Here is a 9,286-nt window from a genome sequence, read left to right on the forward strand (position 1 = left end):
GATGGTTCTGTGCCTACACTATTAAGTGGTACTTGTTGAATGAAAAAAAAAAATGAAGGTTCTTCTTTTTACTGTTTATCCCTTGTCATTTTGTTTTTAATGCAGTTACTTGTCATTGACCAGCCAGGTATTATTCAACTGAATATTTGCCAAAGCCCACCTCTTTCTCATCACATATTATCTAGGTTACAGAGAAAAAACAGAGGGGGGGGGACCATTCAAAAGTGCCAGAGAGGAGGTGCATGTTGGGATACTGGGGGTTCTGCTGCTTTTCCCCCTCTGGGGGCTCTGGGCTGAGGTTGCAGCTGCAGAGATGGATGTCTTTCTAATGATCCGACGTCGCAACATGACCATCTTCACAGATGCCAAGGAGTCCAGTATGGTGTATGAGCTGGAAAGAGTTTTTGAGGGGATTCTTAAGAGACCCCCAGACAGTGCTGTCAAGTATCCCGTTTTCCCCGGGATTCTCCCTTATTTCAAGCAGTTTCCCACTGCTCTCCCTTATTTTTTATTTCCCTTAAATTTCCCGTTTTTAATGGAAGCAGCTCCTCCCCTGCTGGCCAGGGACTGGGTGGGAAGACCTCGCCTACTTTGAGAGAAAAGCCTCAGCCCTCAAAGCAAGTGGGAGCCGTTTCCTGTGCTTACAGGGGGGTGTATTCCTCCCCCTGCACCAGCCCCTGTCCGTTGCCGCTGAGCCCCTCAGCCGGCCAATAGGGTTAGCTGGCGGGCGGAGCCTGGCTGCCTTTGAGCAGCTGCTGCTTCCTGTCCTGTTTTGATGGGATCAGACAAGAAGACGATGGGGCCCCATCGCGCGGAGCTCATGGCTGCCCTCCTCTTTGCTGGCTGCCCTCCTCTTTGCTCCGCTCTGAGCCCCAGCCCGCTTGGAGTTTACATTGCTGCTCCGCCCACTTTTGCTTCTGGCTCCGCCCACCACTGACATGTGACTGTCCCCGGGATAGGTGAGAATGCTGATCCCTTATTTTCAAATCCGAAACTTGACAGCTATGCCCCCAGAAGAACAAAGGCTATACAAGGATGGCTAGCTTTTGATGACAGCAAAACCCTCAGAGCCAGTGGCTTCACCAGCCAGACAGCATGACCTCAGGCCCCAGCGACAGTTAGCTTGGCCTTCAGAGCCAGTGGTGCCTTTGAGCCCCTCTGCACTGAACCCTTCTCCAGCCCCCTGGTGCTCCCAGACGTGATGAAACCCCAGGACTCTGGTAGCAGCGCCAACGAGCAAGCGGTGCAGTGAGAGCCAGAGGGTGACAGAGCGAGCTGCACAACCCATGATGCTCCTCCCTTCCTCAACCCTCCAGTGTGGAGAGAGGTATCCAATCCAGGTCCTCCTTGTATTCCGCCCCTCTCCAAACAAGACCACACCTCCTTCCAAGCCCCTCCCCACTCATCAAACAGAACAATGTTTTCATTTTTGGTTTTGGAAACAATCAAAGCTCTGTTGGTTTTTTAAAAAGGTGCCAGAAAGGATATGATTAAGGTTATATTTCGCTGCACTAGTGTAGGTATGCTCTTGTATCAAATGAACAGGATCAACCATCTACCTAAGAGAAGATGGAGCCTATGTCAATCCAGCTGCTGCAAAGTACTTTTTCCTTGGCTTAAGGCTCATTGCAAAAGTCCCATTTTTGACAAATGCAAGAACTCTCCCTGAGAATTACCTGCCACCGTCAAAGAGGAAAAGTGTAACCTATGATTTATTCATAGTGACACCGAGAAAATCCTGCACCCTCCAGCAGATTTTGTAGCCTTCAGTAGCCTTCACAGCTAAATCCCAGGTTAGTCTTCTGCTTTCCTGGAAATAAATGCAGGGTATTCCCTCTTTGCATGCTGCAAAGGCATTTTTATTTTTTATTTTTTAGAAAAGAAAAGAAAGAGGTGGTATGGAAGAAAAGAAAGGAAGATTTCCGTGGCTTCAAGCAAATAGAAGTTAAGGTAAATATTGTGGGGAAAATATTTGCATCTAAGGATCTATGCATTTCCTGTACTCTGGCCTTTGAAAATTGAAGGGTTGCTTTTGGTGCCCTCCCTGCAATGAGTCGTGTAGATTATTGATTTGGAGGTTATGGGTAGGGTTGCATTTTATTGTTTTTATTCATGTTTTCATTTGCTGTAACTTGCCCTGGGGCCTCGTGGCGAAGGGTGACAAGAAATACAATGATTGTTAATAATCATCCTCAATGGCAGGAGGTAAGCAGCAATTAAAACCACAGATCAAGAATTAAAAGTCTGGTATCCTTCTAGCACACAAAAAAGACTTTGAAATCAGCACCAGGTGAACCCACTTAGGGACTGCATTCTGTGAGCAGGGCACCAAACAGCCATCCCTCAAGTGGCCAGTGCCTCCCTTCATGGGCAGGATTGCAAAAATGACCCAAGCTTAGTACTGGGGAGTAGACTCTTGGAGAGGCATTGTTTGTTGGCCAGGGATCTGTTTTATTTTGTTTTTAAAGAGTCTGTGATCACCTAATAAAATCTGAGTGAGTGAAAAACTGGTTTAAAATAACTGTTTGAATATTTCAAGCCTGTTGTTATAATATGTGAAGCTTCCTTATATTTCACCAGCCATTAAAAAAAAACTTCTATAAAAGAGAGTTTCCTCCCCACTTTGATATACATGCCTTTGCATGCTGCCATAATGCTGCACCTCAGGATGGTGGTTGTTTAGCTCTGACTCCTATTGCTAAGCTGGTGCAACACCCTGGGAGTGCAGTGATCTTGCACTTGAGATGGTTGGCAATGAAGTAGCTTATGAGTTTGAAGGAAAGAAGTGTTAGCATGTACAGTAAGCAAACACAGTTCCACAGCAGGCAAGAGACCCTCACGATAAGTGTCTAAAACACAAATTATTTGTCTGCACTTTCTATTCATTTCCATAGAGTCTACATAGACATTCTGTGTAAGCTGTATTGAAATCAATGGAGTCTGTACTTCAGCCACAGGGCTTAAGTTGATTGTGCCCACAGCTGGATTGTGAACACAATGTGTTGGGTCCAGACTAACTTAGGTCCTACTGAAATCAATGTAACAAGTTATTTACAACTTAAGTCCCATTGATCTCAGTGGGGACTATGTTCAACTAGTCTGGGCTGCAGTTTAACCCCACTTACCTGGGACGTGGGTGGCACTGTGGTCTAAACCACAGAGGCCAGGACTTGCCAATCAGAAGGTCGGCAGTTCGAATCCCTGCGACAGGGTGAGCTCCCATTGCTCGGTCCCTGCTCCTGCCAACCTAGCAGTTCAAAAGCATGTCAAAGTGCAAGTAGATAAATAGGTACCACTCCAGCGGGAAGGTAAATGGCATTTCTGTGCACTGCTCTGGTTCGCCAGAAGTGGCTTAGTCATGCTGGCCACATGACCCGGAAGCTGTACGCCGGCTCCCTCAGCCAGTAAAGTGAGATGAGCACCGCAACCCCAGAGTTGTTCACGACTGGACCTAATGGTCAGGGGTTCCGTTACCTTTACCTTTACCTGGGAGTAAGCCCCATTAAATTCATTTTCTCAGACAATGAAGAGCTGATTCGGATATTTCAGCCCGTTCACACTTGCAAAACCAGAGTGAATACTGTCTTAAGGCAACTCTAAGATGAAAATGATAAGAAATGCGATAGGAATTACTATTTTCTATATTATAACATCCCATGCAGAAAAGAGTTATATGCCCAAAATATCTTATCATAATTTTGTACACTTCAAAATGGGTTCCCTATTGGACCGAGATGAATACTTTCAGAACCAACCTAATGAAATTCAAAGTAAGTCAATATAGCCAAAGATGGTGATTTGTTGGCGAGTGGCTGTGCTCCATCCTGATACTTTAAAAAGTCCCATGACTGAAAGTGGTGGGGCTTCTCACCTAGAATTAAGGGTTGTTTTGTAGGCAATATTGGGAAGGAGCAATTTTTCATTTGAGAGGCAACACCTGTGAGGAGGAGTGCTTGATTGCCGCCCCCACCAGGCAGAGGCAGGTACAGAGATTGTGCTGGGTGGGTTCAGTCAACCCCTAATTTTTTATTAAAAAACAACAACCTGGGGGGCCAAGGAATAAGGACATAGAGGCCGAACAAAAAGGCTGGATGGGATTTGCAGCTTCTGCCTGCATCTGCCCCAGGAAGTAGCTGTGGAATGATTGGCTCCAATGGCAGCAGTAAGGAGGGGGGGGAGACTCCCCTCTTCACAGGCAGAAGCTGCAGGTCCATTCCAGCCTTTTTCTTCTGCCTGCATTGTGTTGCTGTCTCATGGCTCTGCCTTCATCTGAGCTCTGTTCACTACTGTTTGTGGAGAGAACTGTGGGGGGTGAAAGGCTATGTATTCTCCGGATCTGCCCTGCCTCTTGTTATCCTGTTTATCCTGTTTAGGTTTCCTGACCATTCTTGTTGTGGTGGTTTTGTTGCCTTTTGGCCCCTTCTCCTCTTCCTTGTCCTCATCTGTCAATCTTGTCATTTCCCCTCCTCCCTTTTCCCCTTGGTTGAAATAAACAAATAAGCAAAAAATCCCTGGGTATGCACCCTAATGAAATGTGCTGCACACACCTATGGCTCCAGGGATTCCAGACCCATGTTTGTGACTTCCGTGCAGAACCATAGCTGTCAACTTTTCCCTTTTTTAAGGGAAATTCCCTTATTCCAAATAGGATTCCTTACAAGAAAAGGGAAAAGTTGACAGCTATGTGCAGAACATGTGCTACAAATATGCAAAAATGTTGTGCATGATAGGAACCACCTGGTAAATGTCAGAATTTTCTACTACCCTGCTAAATCATGGGTGGTCAATCCATGGCCTGCCAAGGCCTGGGGAGCAAACCTCTCCATTCACAAGCAATCTGACATTTATTATAGCAAACATATGTGGATGCATGTTACAGGAAATATCAGAAGCACAACAACAATGAATGTCAGCATCTGTAGGTCATTCTTAAAATTTTAGAAGGCCAAGAGCAATTACTAGATGATTCTGGGGTGTGTGTGTGTGTGTGTGTGTGTGTGCGCGCGCGCTCACTGAAGAACCTAATGCTAAATATGAAGAACAGTGCCCTGAAGTGTTCTTGAACAAAAAGCTTTATACATTTACTTTTTAAAATGCAGCCAACTGTGCTGCACCTGTGTCTGTTATAGACCTGACTCCATAGCTCTTGTGTATTCAAGCACACATTAATAAAAATCTATCATTATTTTAAGAGACCGGCACTGGCAGGAGCAAGAGAAATGAGTGTGCATATCACCATTGTGTGCATTGGGGGTTACCTTTACAGGAATTTCCTGCAACCCTTTCCTATGCAGAATTTATTGTAAGGTAGAGAAGTATGTTAATTATGATATAGCTGATAATTAATCATAGAAATCTATATTATACTAGAGCCATTCATTTTCAGGTAGTGCTAAAGACTGGAAGCATTAGCCGCCAGCTGAAGTTTGAGAAATGCAAAGCTAATACACTCTGCTTTTCCCTTTAGACCTGGGCTTGGACAGAACTTTAAATTCAATTAATTTGCTGGATCCCACATTTTGATTGGAAGCAAAGTCCCACACTTGCCAAATTTATCCCTAGGCTTATGCTTCAGTATTTGAATCACAGGAAAGTGTTATTTTGAAAAATGGGTAACACCAAACTATTGGATCAAAGCACACCTGCAGATAAGTGTCTAAGGGTCATCCTGGTTGTGTTAAAAGCAACAAGGAGTCTTGTGGCATTTTCAAGGCTGACATATATATATATATATATATATATATATATATATATATATATATATATATATTTAAGCATGCTTTCATTGACTTAATCCCCACTTAATCAGATGTGTGGAGTGTACTATGATCCTCAGGTGCCAGGTATATATGGGTGGGGAGGATGAAAAGTACTAAGACTAAGTTAAATGGGAATTGAATGCAAAAGTACAGTCTGTGACAATTCAATTAGAGCTTAAATGCATGTAAATTGACCCTTAAGCACAGCAGTAATTGGTGATGATGTAACCAACTTAAAAGTGCTGGATAAACTAACACATGCCTGTAAAATGAGCACAGTGTCCCTTCACAGCTGCAGTGCTTGATGATAATGATGCCATCCTAACTTTACCAAGTAAATACTAGATGACCCTTGGGGTCAATTCCGAAGTTCCGATTCTGTGATTCTATGATTCCAGGACAGGTAACGGGACAGGAAACCATTGGCTGTATTCAAACCTATACAAATAGTTGCAATTCAATATTGTCATGTGGGCGTTACTATTTTAAAGTTCTTTTGTTCTGGAATGGCTGTCTTAAGAGAAGGAACAGAGGGCCCTGATCATTTTTAATTGCAACTATTTGTATAGGTTTGAATGCCGCCAATGGTTTCCTGTCCCATTACCGGTATTAAAAATTCATTGCATACTGTCCCAGCAAAACCCTCATCCCACAAAACAGAAAGAAAAGTACAACAAGAAAGAGTTAAGAAGACGATGAAGGGGTCTTTTCTTTGTCATCCAGGAATCTTTCCCTGGCTTTCACAGCCTCCCTGCTTATTTAACTTATATGCAGAATTCATCATGTGAAAGGCTGGACTGGATGAATCCCAAGCCGGAAGAAATATTAACAACCTCAGATATGCTGATGACACAACCTTGATGGCAGAAAGTGAGAAGGAATTAAAGAACCTTTTAATGAGAGTGAAAGAGGAGAGCACAAAATATGGTCTGAAGCTCAACATCAAAAAAACTAAGATCATGGCCACTGGTCCCATCACCTCCTGCCAAATAGAAGGGGAAGAAATGGAGGCAGTGAGAGATTTTACTTTCCTGGGTTCCATGATCACTGCAGATGGTGACAGCAGTCATGAAATTAAAAGATGCCTGCTTCTTGGGAGAAAAGCAATGACAACCTAGACAGCATCTTAAAAAGCAGAGACATCACCTTGCCGACAAAGGTCCGTATAGTTAAAGCTATGGTTTTCCCAGTAGTGATGTATGGAAGTGAGAGCTGGACCATAAAGAAGGCTGATCGCCGAAGAATTGATGCTTTTGAATTATGGTGCTGGAGGAGACTCTTGAGAGTCCCATGGACTGCAAGAAGATCAAACCTATCCATTCTGAAGGAAATCAGCCCTGAGTGCTCACTGGAAGGACAGATCCTGAAGCTAAGGCTCCAATACTTTGGCTACCTCATGAGAAGAGAAGACTCCCTGGAAAAGACCCTGATGTTAGGAAAGATTGAGGGAACAAGGAGAAGGGGATGACAGAGGATGAGATGGTTGCACAGTGTTCTTGAAGCTACCAACAGAAGTCTGACCAAACTGCAGGATGCAGTGGAAGACCTGCCTGGCGTGCTCTGATCCATGGGGTCACGAAGTCGGACATGACTAAATGACTAAACAACAACAAACTCTGCACCTGGACTTGTGTTTGCTGCCTCACGTCAGGCAGCAAAATGTCTTTGGCTGGCTCAGCTTCAATGACCACAACTGGTTTTTAAGGATAAGACAGCCCAGTATGATCCATTCACTCCCAGTGACTTTATTTCTGTTGCTATTGTTCTCTTATTACTTCTCATTCTCTTCTTCTCACCAGGATTGTGTACAGAGCAAATCATCATTGTAATGTGATTGACATGTTGATCAATACGCTCTGCATTCATATGTAATGTAAAACAAAAAACGAACAGATTCTGGCACTGTAACAATACATTTGCTGTATTTCCACTGTAGTATTTATCCCATTAGAGTAGAATACATCTACTACCTACAGATGCATTAGCAGTATTGTTACCATGGGAATAAAGATGGCCTACAACACCATACATGATTCATACCTGAATAGCAATATTGATACTACCTCAGGCTCCTGTTTCCTTGATTACAGTTTCAGTGGCACAAGTAAGTACATAATGACATGCCTGTAATTTTTATATTATTGAAGACTTTATCATGTCAGGAGTCATACTAACATTTACTCATGTGCTTCTAATGGGAAGATAACTGGCTGTAAGGCGGATTATCAGCCTTTTTTTAAAAAAAGAAAGCTTTCCTGTGACAGTCACTTTATTTCAGAAAAAGTGCCTTATGAAGGAGCAATTACCCGGAGTAAATGGATTTTTAAGTTGACAAAGATAACAGGCAGAGAGTGGTACATCTATGAAATAAACCTAAAATCAAATCAGGATCAGAGAATGTTGAATGATGTTCACATAATGCAGTCTTGTTGCTGCCTAATTTAAAAAATGGTTTTCAGACTCCAGAGGCTGGATTGCACTAAATCTTAGCTGTTGCCAGCGCAGCTCAGAACAGAAAAGTGGTTCTGAATTTCCTTGCAAAATTCTAGAACCTGTTAAATAGAGTTGTGAAAGATGCTTTTAAATTCTAAAACAACACACAGATGCGCCGGGGGGGGGGGCAGTAATGGGAAATATGACATTTTGGATAGTATGCAACTAAGTCTTTTTCAGAATAGTCTCAATGAAATCAAGTAATGATAACTAATATGTAAATCAGGTTTAAATGATCCAGGCTTTAGTACACACTGGCTTTGAAAGTTTAGGCAATTATATTCATATTGCAAAAAGTTTGCTAAATATTTTCCAGTGGGTTGCATCCCAATGAAGTCATACTCAGAGTAAACCCATTAAAATCAACTATCGTTACCAAATGCTAGCTACAATTAGCTTTTAATCTACCATTCGAGGTACATAATAAATGTAACTTGTTTGTATGGCAACATTATACTTATTCAAAAGGGTCAGGGTTTAAAGATTTTATTATAAGGAACCTGATGCTTACATTTTTTGTTGGGGTGGGGAGTGGATACTTTTAATGCAAACAGCTTTCTCAGTATGGGGGATGCTCCTGTTTTAGGAGCATTTTCCCCTCTGCAGGGGCTTCAGGTGGACTCCCTCTAATTGACTATGAGTTGAGCATCAGTTGAAAAGAGACTCTTTGGTGGTGCTCTCCAAGTGCCAATGAGCTGATTAATTCCACAAGTGTGCCTTGAAAGGAGGTTGTTCTAACTCACTATCAACTGATCATTGGTTACAGCAGGGGATTGAAAAATGCTGCCGATGAAGTTGGCCTATGAAGGCAGGTGAGATAAGGACCTGGCCCTTTATGGCTGCAACCTTTACATCTCAATGGGATTTAAGAAACCTAATGGAAAACAGGTTAGCAATTGTCCCTTACATCTCCACTGCTCTTCAGATCTAAGCATATGGATATTTATTTACAGCATCATTTTTACTTAGTTTCTGAAAATAAAAAAATGCAATAAAAACAGTCAGATTGAGAATTATAATTGAAAAATGTAAAA

General features: G+C 42.8%; 1 pseudogene; it reads left to right on the forward strand.

Moving 5' to 3' along the window:
- The first annotated feature begins 313 nt into the window (after positions 1-313).
- Positions 314-1,252, forward strand: LOC117060774 (annotated as a pseudogene).
- The last annotated feature ends 8,034 nt before the right edge of the window (positions 1,253-9,286 follow it).

The sequence above is a fragment of the Lacerta agilis genome, chromosome 1, assembly GCF_009819535.1.
Source record: "Lacerta agilis isolate rLacAgi1 chromosome 1, rLacAgi1.pri, whole genome shotgun sequence".
Taxonomy (NCBI): domain Eukaryota; kingdom Metazoa; phylum Chordata; class Lepidosauria; order Squamata; family Lacertidae; genus Lacerta; species Lacerta agilis.